A 15,694-nucleotide genomic window follows, 5' to 3' on the forward strand; every position below is an offset into this window, starting at 1 on the left:
TGACTCCTGTGCATCGCTGGGTGTGACCCAAAAAGAAAAAAAAAGTTTTGCTAAAATTTTGGCATACTACGAATACTATTTGTTAGCTGAACAATATGATGTGGAATCATTCCACACCACTACACATGGGGGAAAAAAGCACCTGCTTGCCCTTCTATTGAAAAGATACATACAAATGAATTTAACTAGTTCCCTATTCATGGACACATATATTGCTCTTATTGTGTGTTTTCTTTTGATGCTCATTATTTTGGTCACTTTCAAGAAATAAACTCAACCAGTTCACTAACCATTTCTGACCCACCTAAATAAGACTTTCATTTGATTCCACTGATTTACTGTAACACAAGAAATTTCTAGATTTGGCAGAATTTCTGGATTAAAGGAGATAGACTTGTAAAATGAATTACCAAATTATCTCACAAGGAGGATGTGTCATTTGTGTTCCCAGGACCTGAGAGTTCCAATTCCCACCAGAGCCAGCTAACACTGAATCTACAATGTTCTTAACTTTACCAATATGATAGATAAAATAAAATGTTACCTAATCAGTTTTATTTGCACTTTTTATTATACTGGGCATATATTAACACATCTAAGAACCATTTGTATCTCTTGTTTTGTAAACTTCTGAAATCTTTGTCCTTCCTTTAGACTTTTTTTCTATTTTCTTAGGGATTTATAAAAGTTGTCTATAAAAGAAAGGATCTCTATGTTTACAGTATGAGATATAAATACTTGCTCCTATTTTGTAGTTTTTCTTTTATGTTTTATTTTTCTTTGCAGAATTCTATTTTTACATATATGGTTAGATTTGTAAGGATTCATGTTGACTTTGTGTTATGATAAGAAATTACTTTCTTTCTCCAAGATTATTTTTAGAGAATGTCCATATTTTCTTCTATATTTTATGGGTTCAATTTATATTGAATCTTGTAAAAATATAAAGAACTCAGTTTTATGTGTGAGGTGAATTGGGAACCAGTTATATAAATTAATTAATTTATTCATATATATGCATATCTATTTATTCACACATGTTTACGTGTAATTTGGGAAGCCTACCAAACTTTTCCAACTTAATTTCTTTTGAAAATCATGTTTCTTTTTAATCCTTTAAAAATATTCTAGTAACTATTCAAATGCATGGGCTTATATCCTTGGATTCTTGATTTATTTCACTGTATATGCAGCAATACCACACTGTTTCAATTAGCGTAGATATATGTTGTGATTTAATACCCAGAAAGAACTAGATTCTCCCCATTATTCTTTTTAAGCATTATCTTGACTCTGTTTATTTCATTTTCATTTTAAATTTGGGTGGGGGTGTCTCCCAAAAGCTGCTCAGGATACCCTCCCTGAAATTATTGGCAAACCAGGCATTGGTTCACTGCTAAGGACTATATCTGTTTGGCTACTGGGATGCCAAGTATTACCTAGACCACCCCAGCAATTGAAGCTGCACTTGGAAATGCACAGAAGGACCATTTGGCAACAGCAATGAAACCTAGGTCAATTGTATGCAAGGCAAGCATCTTAACACCTGTGCTATCTCTCCAGCCCTTCTACATTAATTGTGCAGTCATTTTATCAGAGTCCACCAAAATTCCTATTTGAATTGAACTAAATGAGAATTCCTCCATTCTCCACTAAACAAGATGGTGATTGTGAGAGTAAGGCATATTTAAAGCTCATTTAGCTACATATCATAGAAAGAAATATTCATCTTTCTCTGGTTTTCATGAAGATGAGCTATTGAATTTTATCCAATATCTTTTTAGCATCGTTAGAGAAGATCATATAATTTCTCTCTTTTGATCATTTTCTATGATAAATTACATGGATGGATTTCCCAACATTTTAACACCTTGGAATGAAATCCCACTTAGTTCTAGCAAATTACTCTTTCAATGTGCTTTTGGATTCTGTTCATTATTATCTTAGTCAGTTTGGGCAGCTATAATGAAATGCCAAAGACTGGGTGACTTAAATAACAGACATGTATTTCTCACAGCTCCAGAGCCTGAGGAATCCCGTATCAACACTCCAGCTGATTGGGCTCCTGGTGAGTTCCCTCTTCCTGGCTTTCAAGTATTGCCTTTTCACACCATGTCCTCACATGACAGAATGACAGAGAATTAGCAAGAAAAAACTATTTTATATTTCTTTTTACAAGGGCACTAGTACCTTGGTAAAAGTCTCACCCATACTGACCACAGCTTATCTTAATCATGGCTCAAATGCCATCATACTAGAAAGTAGGACTCCAACAGAGGGCTTTGGTGGATGACACAAATCAGTCCATAGTAGTAATATCTCTCTCTGTAATAGGTATATATAATATACCTATGTGTATATAATAAGTATTATATATAATATATTATATTATGTATTAGTTTAATATGTATATATAATATGAATATGTGTGTATAGAATATACATTATATGTATTACATATAACTTGTATCATTTGTCATCCCATTGATCTTCTATTTGCTCGAGTGGGCACCAGTAATGTCTTCATTCATCCCTGTCCCCTGCTAGTGTAGCCTAATGGAATCTGCTCACTCCAGGAACATGAAGAGCCTCAAACCGTTTGTTCAGGGTTTTGACGAATAAGTCTGACCATCTCGTAGGTTGGCAGCCATGAGGTCTTTTGAAATCCTGTAGAATCCACATGGTAACAGCCGTCATCTCTAAATTATATTACATGTTCGGCCCATCTGATTTTTGACGCCTTGGCAAACGAGACATAGTCCCTGATTCTTGATCGTCAACAGAGGATGGAACTCTGGATTCCTTCCCTCACTTGAGTGAAACGTGATACTCCAAGCATAGCTCTTTTGATTCCTCCTTGAGATACCCAAATAGCGTTCTCATAACTGTTTTCATAGGGTCCAGGTCTCTGAGGCGTATGTTAGTGCAGGAAGAACTGGGGAGTCAAAAAAAATGTGCCCGGAGTTGGAGTTTCTTCATCCTCTTAACCACTTCTTTGATGCTCTTGAAAGCATTCCATGCTGCTCTCTTCCTCCTGCGCAGTTCTGGCGCCAAGTTGTTCATCACGTTGAATTCTCGACCCAGGTGCACATAGCTGCTGCATTCGGAGATGTTCGTTCCATTGAGAGCAAATGGAAAGTCAGGAACTAGTTCATTCTTCATTGTCTTGGTGAGATTCAGCTGTAGTGTGACCTTTCCACACTCGTGGTCAAAGTCGGCCAGCATTCATGCTGCTTGGATAATGTTTGGTGTTATTAGAATGATGTTATCAGTGAAGTGGAGGTGGTGCAGTTGGCGACTGTCTATCTTCACTCCAATTCCTTCCCATTCCAGTCGTCGCATGACATTCTCAAGGGTGGCACTGAAGAGTTTTGGTGAAATGGTATCGCCCCCAATAATAGTGAGTTCTTTGTTGAAATATTGAATGTAATCAAAGTAAAGTGAAAATAAAGTGAAATTTATCAGTTACACAGACGGGATGGGGGTCTGGGGAGCTGGGGGGGGGGGAGGTATACTGTGATTCTTGGTGGTGGAATATGTGCACTGGTGAAGGGATGGGTGTTCGAGCATTGTATAACTGAGACTTAAACCTGAAAGCTTTGTAACTTTCCACATGGTGATTCAATAAAAGAATAAATTTTTTTAAAAAAGAAAGAAATGGTGTCACCCTGCCAAACCCCTCTCTTTACGTCAATGATCACTTCCTTGTAGAATGGTGAGATCCTGGCAGTGAATCCGTAATACAGCTCATGGAGGATCCTGATGTACTGAGTTTGAACGCCCTATTTGGCTAGGGCTTCGATGACCGCTTCAGTCTCAACAGAATCAAAGGCCTTCTTTAAATCGATGAACGTTAGATAGAGCAGCATCTTGAACTCTCACAAAACTTCAATGAGCTTGGTCATTGTATGTATATGGTCAATCGTGCTGAATCCTTTTCGGAACCCTGCTTGCTCACATGGTTGTCCTTCATCTAGTGTTCTGCCTATTCTATTCAGGATGACTTGAGTGAACAACTTGTAGATCACGAAAAACAGGCAGATTGGGTGATAGTTGCCGATGTCCTGGATGTCTCCCTACTTGTACAACAGAATGGTCCTGCTGGTTTTCCATTGGGACAGAACCTTGCCTTTAGACAGGTAGCATGTGAAGAGCCGAGCCAGTGTATGAACGAGTACTGGCAGCAGATTCTTCAGGTGTTTGAATCTGACCTTGTCTGGACCAGGTGCTGAATGCATCTTTACTGATGAAATGGCGTGTCGGATTTCTGAAGGGAGGACATTAGGAACAACATATCCATCTTGCAGAATTTGGTATGTAAGCAGGTAGGACATGGCTGTCGAAGAGATCCGGGTAGAAGTCATGAATAATCCTCTTTATTGCCCTTCTGGAAGATGTGATAGATCCACCAGGACATCGGAGGGCAGTCATCTTGGTCTTGTAGTTGGCGAAGGACAGGTGAGTGTTGTGAATACTTTTCCCAGCTCCTGCTGCATCAGCCAACACTGCTGCTCTTCTCTCTGTGAGGGCCTCCTTTATCGCTTCTTTGCACAGCTTTCCAAGCTCGGACATCAGCTTGTGATTGCCCAAGGCTCGTGCCAAACCACATTGACGAATGAGCTCAAGAGTTTCCAAAGATAGGTGCCTGTTTGTGGCTTTCCCACTCTCAGCATTCTTCGAGCATTCATGGAGGTGCTGAACCAGTCGATCGTATTCCTCATCGATGTTGTCAATGACGGCATTTTCCCATGTTGCTGTAATAGTGCCAAAGAGCTCCCAGTTGGTGGTCCTTCTGGGAGTTCTCTTCTTAAACTTTGCAGACCTCTCTCCCCACTCTGTGAAGTAGAATTTTGCACGAAAGAGACGGTGATCGATCCCATTTCGAATTTTGGGACAACAGCGACATCGGTCAGGCAAAACCTTTGATTGAATATGATGTGGTCAATTTTGTTGTGGAACTGTCCACCGGGAGACTCCCATGTCCAACGTTTAGATTCAGCCTTCTGGAAATGTGAATTACCATGGATGGTCTTGATCGACATGATGAACTCAGTCTCTTACCCTGCTCGTTCCATTCTAGGCCATGGGTCCCAATGTGGAGTTCTTCGGGCGACCTTCTCGGTCCTATCTTAGCATTAAAATCACCGATAATGATCTTGTAGAAGGTGTGGTCTTCTTTATAGAACTTCTCCAGCTCCATGTAGAACTCATCAATTTCTCTTCATCGTAGTTGGATGTTGGTGTGTAGATGACAAAGATAGAAACTGCCAGCAGTGAGCCACATCTATTCAAGCGTAATCATCTGCTTCAGCTTGTTAGGCATTTGAATGAGACAATGCTCATGGCCAAGTTTGTGTTGACAAGGACACCGACGCCACCAATGCCTCTGTTGTCGCTTGTTCCGAGGAACAGTTCTTCTTCAGTGTTGAAAATGGCATGATGTAATTGACGCCTTCTCGTTTCAGTCAGACCAATGAGGTCATACTTGATCTTCTGTGCTTGCACCATCAGGTCCTGGATGGATGCTTTTGATGCCAGCGTATGTGCATTGAAAGTGCAATCATTTTAGTCCTTCTTCGTTTTAGTAGTCTAGTTCATCCCTGAGATGTTATCAGCCTCTCTTTGCTCATCCTTCGTAACACTGCCATGTTGGGGGCTCTTTTGGTGTCAGGCAAATGAGGCCCATTGTTGTTACTGTTTTTTGCATATCGAATATGCCACAGATAGCTTGCCAAACTCTGCCGTGTGGGCGGGGTAGTCTCGGTAGCTTGTCGGGCTCTCTAAGAGGGATGGAGGCTTTTAGGGTGGCCTCCAATCACCCTTACAGGTGTTCTCATACGTAGTATGTATATATGATATACTCATATGTAGTATATATAATATATTATGTATATATTATATTATGTATTAGTTTTGTCTAAAATTTATATCCTTTGCTCCTGTTTAGGGTTTAAATTTCAGTATTAATCTGTTTTTTTAAAAAAAACTTCAAAATATACTTATTTTTACATTTCAGAGCTTTAAGTAGCCCTGGATTAAACTCTTCCTTACAGGTTTGGTGAATCACTCCATGAAACCATCTGAAGTGGTTGCTCTTCAGGGATGTAACCCTTGGACTACACTGACAATTTTAATGCACACTATGAAACTTCAACGTCAGACCTTCTTAATGGGATCCTAACAAAGCCCTAGGAGGGTACTTGAAGGTATCCACAGTCTATATACTTTTGTGAAATTTACAAAGAAAGATGTTTTTAATCCCTGGGATAAGGTCACAGTTTTGATCCATGCTCCTTTTGTGTTACTCCTGTTTTTGTCAGGTGATGTTGGAGAGGTTACAAATGTTTTTGAAGAGAAGGTTAAAAGGAATATAACAGCCTTGGAGGGGATCACCCAAATGTCCTTTCAAGAAAAGGTTTGGTTCCTAACTGAGGGAAGTGTGGTCAGGAAACAGTCTGTAGCCTGCAGCAAGTCCCGAGTTCCTGGAGACTGGAGAGCCAACTCTTCTGAGAGCCATCCCTCCTCCAGTGACTGAGTGAGGAGAGAGACTTAGGCCCAGACATTTGAGTCCAATGCAGGTGATGGTGTCTCTGAATTCCCTGCATCATAGGCTCTGAACTATTCTTCCTCTCCTTCCCACCACACATACTTCCTACTGTACATCTTGTGCCCAAAACTGCTTCTCAGTGTCTGCTATTTTTGTTAGTTGTGTTTTGATTATTTTTATTTTAGAAATTGTTTGGGTTTACACTCATTTGTGCACAGGAGTCACATCCAGCAGTGTTTAGGTGATTATGTGATGCTGGGATTAAATCAGCGTAACAGCATGCAAAGCATGCACCTTAACCCTTGTGCTATCTCTCTTGTCCCCAAACATCTGTTTTTAGATAACTTAGCCTGCAATAGGAAATTTAAGTTTGGTACATGTTTAGCCATTTTTCCCCCCTTTTCAGGTTTTTTTTTTTAAAAAAATTTTATTGAATCACCATGTGGAAAGTTACAAAACTTTCAGGCTCAAGTCTCAGTTACACAATGCTCAAACACCCATCCCTTCACCAGTGCACATATTCCACCACCAAGAACCACAGTAAACCTCCCCCCCACACCCCCACCCCCTTAGCCCCCCATCCCGCCTGTGTAACTGATAAATTTCACTTTTAATGGGCCACAACACACATGTGCATGCGCGAGCTCTCTCTCTCTCACACACACACACATACACACACATACTCACACTTGCTCACTTACAAACAGATTTATGATCTTTGGGCTTTAACCACTTCTATGCATTGTTATGTATTGTTGGCCTGTGTGGTATCTAAGAATGACTTCCAGTGTGCACCAGTTCCCCAACATTCTTACTCATTGGCAACGTGACACGGAAATGGAGCATTAGCAGTTTTATTGAGATATGAATTTGACAATAGTGCCCAGTTCTGTAAGTATCCAAGGTGAAGGAGAAACGCAACTGGAGATGTCTACAACCAGAAGCTGACCTGTGGCAGTCAATGTCTTATAGCTGTTAGACATATAATTGTGTAACTAAAGTTTTGTTTCCAATCAACACTAGATTAAATGGAAGTTTCTAATGGAAATATCATTAAATAATGCAATATATACACTTATAGAACACCACATTATTAAAAAAATCAATTTGCCAAAATAGAACTGATCAGAATTCTTGCTTGTAGGACACAAGTCTATAGTAGTGTTGAATATAACTAAAATATTTAATACAGCCTTAGAAAGTTTGACAGTTTTCAAACAAATTTCATCTCAAATCATCACCCAAAACTAAGAAAGTCTGAATAAGCAAATATTTTTTGAAAATATTATATGAAAGAAATATTCACAAATACTTGTCAATATGTCGGTATGTATGGTTTACAAATTATCTATTTATGCAATTATGCAGTTCAATACAACCTAATAGCAATTTTAAAATATGTTTGGTAATAAGATCAATTCAATTAATATTTAAGGTTAACTGCTGCACAGGAAAATTTACAAATATCTGAAAATATATATCTCATATATTAAAGAAACAAAAGTGTTTTTCCAAATCTTCCAATAGTTCTTTCTGTTTCTTTCTCTTTTCTTTCTCTCTTTCTTCTTTTGTAGATAATGAGCAACTGACAGAAATGAAAAGAGATATTATGTTAAACAAAATTTGGGATCAGCTATGTGAATCTCAGGAGAGATGCCAAGCTGGTAAAAGTCACAGGCTTACTAATGTTTGGGCTGAAAACTGGAGCCTCCTCAGGAAGGGGGTGGGTGGAGAATCATCCCAGTTCTACAGATCCCGGAGCTTCTGCAACATGTGGCTTCATGAAACCGCCAAATTCTGTAATACTGACATCTGAGTAGGAACACAGTGAATTAGATGGGAAAGTAGTATAGAATCCAACAAGGCTTGGTTACAAGCAGCCTAGTAAACCCTCAGACAATGACTTTAATAACACTATTGCAAGATATAACAACTTAAACAAATTTTCTTTTACTGTACTATTTTTTAATTTTTTTAAAATTTCGTTGTAATTAAACATAAATTATTTTGTGCCTGCTAGGGGGCCAGGCTTGGGGGATGGGTGGGAAACTGGGGGCGGACAATAGTAGAAGGAAGGTTGCATTGGTGGTGAGATTGGTGGTAAAGCACTAAATGCCCAAAATAACTGTACTATATATGGCTTTGTAAACCATGGTATTTAAATAAAGTTAGAAATAATTAATAAAACTAAATTCTGATTAATAATTTTAAACTTTCTTGCCTGTCTGTCTGTACAGAATGAAGCTCAAAATTCATTATTGAAGAGATTACAATTTAGTGAAGAACTGTAAATATATATGTATATACAAATAGTAATGATAATAACCTGAGTTCAATATTTATTTCCATAGATAAAAACATTAGAGAAGAGCAAATAAATAGAAATATTTTATTACCAGAAGTTTATATTAGAATTTGAATTCAGTGTTTGTTATTACACCATTTTTTATATATGTCAAACAAACATTTATCTTGTCAAATATTTTTTTGTTTCACAACTTATGTCATTTTTTAAAGCAAGTGCAAATCATTGAGGAGGTGGTCTAAAAAGATCAGAAGCAACTCTATTTCTTACAAGTCTTAATATGCACTTAGCATCTTATATTTAGTATTTTTAGATTTTCTATTTCCTCTGATGTCAGTTTTAGTGACCTATGTTCATTATAGTCACCTTTCCAATTTATTTTCATATCATTATGCAAAGCTGTTCATAATATATCTTTTTATGTCTGTTATTATTTATATCTTATAATTTAAATTGTGTACTCATTTTGTTCTCCTGACTGCTACTCATTGGAATCTGTTTATTGTGGACCATCTTAAAAACTCATTAGTTGTACAATTGCTTTTAATTAAGTTACTTTTTGCTTTAATTGTTATTTATTTTTTATTCATGGCCTGTCTTCCCTATTTTAATTCTTTTATTTTCAAATATTCTTTATTTAAATGTGTTCACTTTTCTCAAGATATAATTGGGTTTTGTTTTCTAATTCAGTTGTACTTTTGATTTTATGGTATTTAGCTCATTTCCAGTTTCTGATATGTTAATATGCCAATTATAGACACATTAGGATGTTGTATAATGATATGCTTTCTATATGTATAAATTTTCTTTGTGGGGGAGATGGGAGTTTGACACATCCAGAGATGCTCAGTACATATTCCTGACTCTCAACTCATGAATCACTCCAGGGACCAGGAGTGAGCCTTGAGCAAGCTAGGAGTGGTTCAAAGACCAAACACCAATCAAACAACCAAAAAAAAAAAAAAACCAGTAAGATTTTAACTACTATGTAACACAGCAATTCCACTTCTTGGCATGTAAGCTAACAGTCCAAAAACTGTATTCCGATAGATATTTGTATGCCTATGTTCATTGCAGTGCTATTCCCAATAGCCAAAATGTGGAAACTCGAGTGTTCAAGAACAGATGACTGGATAAATAAATTAGTAAATATACATAACAGAATCCAGTTTGTCTATAAAACGATGAAATCTTGCGATTTTTTTCTATGTATACAGATCTGAGAGTATTACGCTGAGTGAAATTTGTCAGAAGGAGAGGGACATAGACAAAATAACCTCTCATATGTGGGATATAATGAAATATAGTAAAAGAATAGCAAATACCCAAAGGCAACAGAACCTAAGAACCAGTCTACAGTAATGAGTTTGCCGTGGAGGTGTGGGCAGGGACAGGGGGACAAGGGTGGGGTGACTAGGGGGTAGGACACTCTGGGGGGGCAGTTGCTCTTGAAACATTTTATGCATGAAATTGTCATTAATAATATTGCTAATCATAGTGCCTAGAATTGTTTATAAATGGTTTTAAGTAGAGGTTCATAGAAGCCATACATTCAGAAATGTTTTTTCTGAGACCAGGGAGATTTCCTACCAGACTGGAGCACAAGCTTTGTATGCAGGAACTCTAGATCCAATCCCCAGAATTACATGTTCCCCAATACCACCAGCAGTGGCCCCTGAGCATTAAACTAGGAGCAGTTCCTAAGCACACTGCATGGGGCCCAACAGCCAGTACGAACTTTTCCTCATGTATTTTGTAGCTGAACTAAATCTAAAATTATTGGATTTTATTTTCATGTAAGGAAACATAGTCCTTGTTAAATTTTCATTCAATCTTCCTAACTTCCAAAGCTTCTTTCTGTCTTGGTATCTTACTAGTCCCTTATACTGCCTGTCCAATCAGGTCTTTTCAGTTTGTTTTCATTCCTTCTTGCATCTCATTCCCATCTCGTTCTGTGGGGAGTCAGGAGTGATCTCTCAGGAGCACAGAGTCCAGAGCCCATAGCCTATCCAGGTGTGGCCACAAGACAGAAGATCCAACTTGCTCTATGAATCCAGCCACCCCAGATTCAAAACCATACCTTCATCTGCCTCATTGGCTTCTATTTTTCTCTCCATCCCACTGGGACTCCCCCCCTACCCATTCCTTTCTGTTTTTATTTCCTTCTTTCTTTTCTTGCTTTTTAAATTTTTTTCTTTCCTTTTTTCTTCTTTTTTTTCTCCTTTTTTTTTGGCAGGGGGCACACCCAGCAGTGCTCAGGGCTTCTGGCTCTGTAAGAGAGATCAGTCCTGTTGGGCTTGGGGGACCATATGGGGTGCTGGCGATCGAACCCATATCAGCCGTATGCAAAGCAAGTGCCCTCCTCGCTGTCCTATTGGCCTGGCTCTTTCTTACTTTATTTCTGTTTTGAGAAGCATAACTGCTTCTCTTTCTTTTCTGGAAATGGGAACTGATTTAATAATTTTATTATGGAATGAATTTCTCTTGCTGAGTAGACATTTTTTCCGGGTTCTATTCTACAATAGAATAAAATAAAAAAAAAATCCTAAGTGAGAGAAAAGTCATCTTGTGTTGATTGTGGTTTTCTCTCTTTCAGATTCCTCTTCGTTGGGAATAAGCACCTTCCGAGACTTGATTGCCTCATTGCAACTAGTTAACCCTGTCTCTCGGGCTTAGAGATTGAATTTAAGACAAAAACACATGAAAATAAATTAAGGTTTTTGTGAGAATCAAGTGAGTTAACGAGAAGGACAGCCGTTTTAAAAGTTTGATAAATTGTGCAACCAATGGTTCTCACTAATAGGAAAATTCAAATAAACTTTGCGACTCTTACCCAGATTTTTCATTTCGTCAAAGCTTATTTTATTAAATACATAGTAGCATGCTTTCAGCAATAAAAATCAATGAAGACTGCTGTTTAAATTTCTAATATGTGATGAACTCAATTTATTCCAGCTTTTGTTTATTTAGTTTGTGACATGCCCTTTCTCAGTACTGTGAAGTGTGATTTAAAGGTTTCAGTCAGTCTCATAAATTTCTTTACCATACTTTTAGGTGGTAAGACAAATTTCTATGTCTACTTATGGTCCCTGGCTTCTTTGAGTATGAATTTAATAATAAGCTTTCTTATTAGCAAATAACTCATAGTAATCCCGTTAGTCATAAGTGGTGGGGACAAAGTCCTACTCGGCTTTATAATAGTGGCATCCAGGAGATGAGTAGGACTTAGTTTCTGTTTGTTTCTATCATGAAACCCAACACCTGAACTTTGTCTTTTTCAGTCAGTTATGGTTATTGCTAATTCACAGTAATGCTTGGTATTTTTGGAACAATTTCTTGAGATATATTTTAAGAAATTAAGGCAACCTTAAATAATATAGTAGGATGCTACTACATAAAAGCTCAGCTGTAGCTATTTTCTTGATACAAGGGTAAAAGTCACCTTATTTTGATTTCAAAAGCATTAGTTTTATTTTATTTAGATTTTTATTTAAAATTTCTCTTGAACTTTCAATAATTTCTTTGTTAATTTCCAAAAAGTAGATAGCAGCTCTCCGCTGCTGCATGACCATGGCCCCAGAGGCCAGCTAAACTACTTTGGCACCAGCAGCTTCTTGCAGAAATGTCTCTAGACTATGAACTGAGCCACAGCCGCCATCTTATGACGACCACAAAAGGGAGGTACGAGCTTGCGGTGATGCAATTTCTGGCAGGAATTTCCCTGGACTTAGTTACTAAAATATAGAAATCCAAAACTGCACAGCTGCGATATCTCTTCATTGTCAGCAATGGAAAACAAATTGTCAAATGCTTCCTTTTCAACAGGTCTGACTTTGGGGGGGAGGACTCCAAACAATAATAGAGAGTTTTTTTGTTGAAATATTGAATGTAATCAAAGTAAAGAGAAAAGTAAAGTGAAATATATCAGCTACACAGGTGGGGGTGGGGGTGGGTTGGGTTGGGAGGTCTATTGGGGTTCCTGGTGGTGGAATATGTGCACTGTTGAAGGAAGGGTGTTTGAGCATTGTATAACTGAAGCTTAAGCCTAAAAGCTTTGTAACTTTCCACATGGTGATTCAATTAAAAAATTTAAAGAAAATAAAATAAAGTTAACTTTGGTAACAGAAAAAAATGTAGATATTTAATATTAAAATAAATATTCAATGTATTTAAAGTGCATGACCCTATTTTGATATTATATGTATGTATATATTTCCAACTAAACACACATATATATTTTAAGTAAAATACATATTAAATCCTTATGATGCTTTATAAAATTTTTATCTATTTTAAAATAAAATACTTTTATAATAGAAAGTTTTGGAAGATACTTAAAAATGTCAAGACACTCATTAAAGAAGCGAAAAACAAAATAAAACAATAAATAAAATAAAATAAAATACAATGCAACTGACTACAATAAAGAATTATAGATTTCCTGACTGCATAATAAAAAGCTAAAGTGCTCAAATGAAAAAAAACATACTTCAAAAATATAAGTGGGGAATGAACAGAAGCAAAAAAGCAACTGACTACAAATAATACAAAGAGAAGCTCTGTCTCCATAGCAATTGGCAAAATGCAAGCCAAGATTTTTTTTAAATGTCATCTAATTGATTAACAGTTTGAGGGAGAAAAAGTTGGATTGACCCGGGAGGAAGCATAACATGACACTCGCCATAACTATGCCGCTGGACCCCGTGCCAAGCTGGTGCATTTGGGGTACCCCAGACCCACCCCAAGGGACCCAGCCCTGGCAGCAGAAAATCTCCAGAACTCAACTGCCACCATGTTCACAGCTGCTCTCCACATGCTTGCGCCAAGCCTCGCCCACGAGTGAACCTATTCCTGGACACTTCATAGGACACACCACCCATATTCCAAGAGAACTGCACCACATTTGATGGGGCTCAAAGTATGAGGCAACCAATCTTAGAGGGAAATATATTTTTCATATACATATACATATACATATACATATACATATACATATACATATACATATACATATGCACACACAAGGCTCAACCTTCAACAACATATTAGTGATCTCTTATAGGAGGATTTGATGGCCCCTGGGTGAAATGCAACAGTCTTCACACTCTCTCCCTTAGAGGAAATAGTGGACACTTTTTTGTAGCATTTTCAGCATTTTTTTCATACAAACAATACAAAATATATTATTTCGGTTCTGTTTTGGGACAGGGATTAGGGTTCAGGATGGAAACATCCAAAATATGGTGGTGGGTGGGAAGGTGTAATGGTAGTGGGATTGGTGTTTGAATACTAAATGTAATCAAATATTGTGAACTACTTTTATATATAAAATTTAAAAAAAAATTTAAAGTTGGATTGGATAAAAAAATTAAGTTTGAGCAATGAAAAATTTAAGCATGTTAATCAAAGGAAACTCTTGAAGAGTAAAAACGGACACAATTTTATCAAGTAATTTGGCATTTGCTCGTACAGATTAACCTTTGCATATCTGACAGACCATAATTTTTTCATACTTATCCAAGAGAAACTTTTTTACCAGTATACCATGAGATGTGTAGAAGAATGCTCTCAATAATACTACTCAAAATAGCAAAAAAAAACAACAAAAAAATGAGAGTTATGCAAATGTGCATTACCAAGAAAGTGGATAAACTCTGTCATAGAGTCACATTTTCATGGAGCAATGAAGACAAATAAACCCTATCTACATATTATTGAAGTACCCTGTTGCTGCACTACTATATATGGGTGATGCAACATAAAGTGAAGAAAGGGAACCACAACCATAACAAATAAATAAACAATTAATTTACAATGGCCCAAGCACCCACGAACCAAGGTTCATGGGCCATGGATATTAGCAAGGACTGCAATCAGTTCTCTTGTATGCACACTGTGAACAAATCTTAAAAGATGAATTACCTTATTATATTTTTCACAAAGAAATAAAACTTAATTTTGCTTCACAGGTGGCATTTTAAGATTACTTACTAAATATATACTTCAGTCGCCCCATGCTCCTTATTCTGAATATTTTGGCTTCATTCTGCTTGTACCCAGATGTCAGTAATTATACTTTAAGTAGTTTCTTTCACTCAATGTCTACTTTTTCCTGATCTGTCTTTCTCTATGTCATTATTTTTTAAGTGACAACTCAACATGTTCGTCGAGGCTTTTTTAATGGAGGCATACTTTTTTTTGAACAGATAACAGAAATGCAATGAAAATAAAAGATATGGAGAAATGCAAGAAAGCACAGAACTCAAACACGAGATTTAATTGACTCATATGCCCACTCCATTTCACATATGGTTTTACTTAAAAAGTCCGTTTTTCCTTTCTTGTTCATTCCCACAAAACAATTGCTATTAAGAATTCCTTTGTTTTTTAATTTGTTTAAGCTCATTATGTAAAGTTTACCAACATAACCCAATAGTAAGTACCTAGAAGGCAAGGAGTGCATTTGGAGCTGATGTTAGTATGTTACCCAGTGCCCTGGAAGCTCTATTGCAGGTTGGATGTGTCTATGTGCTCCAGTGCTACAGGCATTGATTCGCAAGACTATTCCCTGCAACCTTCCCTGGAGGGTTGCCCTTGAGCTAAAAGGACTGGCTTGGAGTTTGTCTCCACTGCAACAGCCAGCAGCCAAAGATTGACCAATGCAAGCACAGAAAAAAACTCTTGCCTTAGAGCTGCGCAAATTCAGTGGTAACAAATTACACTTGGAAACTTCCCCCAGGATAAAACTGAGGGTAGATTTGGCTTTCCTTAGCATCTTCTGCTCTCTTATCCTTTATTACTCCCTTACAGAGTTCTCCTGAGAGCATGTCCTTCATAAATCA

General features: G+C 37.3%; 1 pseudogene; it reads right to left on the reverse strand.

The window, feature by feature from the left end:
* Positions 1-4,265: 4,265 nt before the first annotated feature.
* On the reverse strand, positions 4,266-5,553 carry LOC129404830 (craniofacial development protein 2-like; annotated as a pseudogene).
* Positions 5,554-15,694: the final 10,141 nt, after the last annotated feature.

The sequence above is a fragment of the Sorex araneus genome, chromosome 5 (assembly GCF_027595985.1).
Source record: "Sorex araneus isolate mSorAra2 chromosome 5, mSorAra2.pri, whole genome shotgun sequence".
Classification (NCBI taxonomy): Eukaryota; Metazoa; Chordata; class Mammalia; order Eulipotyphla; family Soricidae; genus Sorex; species Sorex araneus.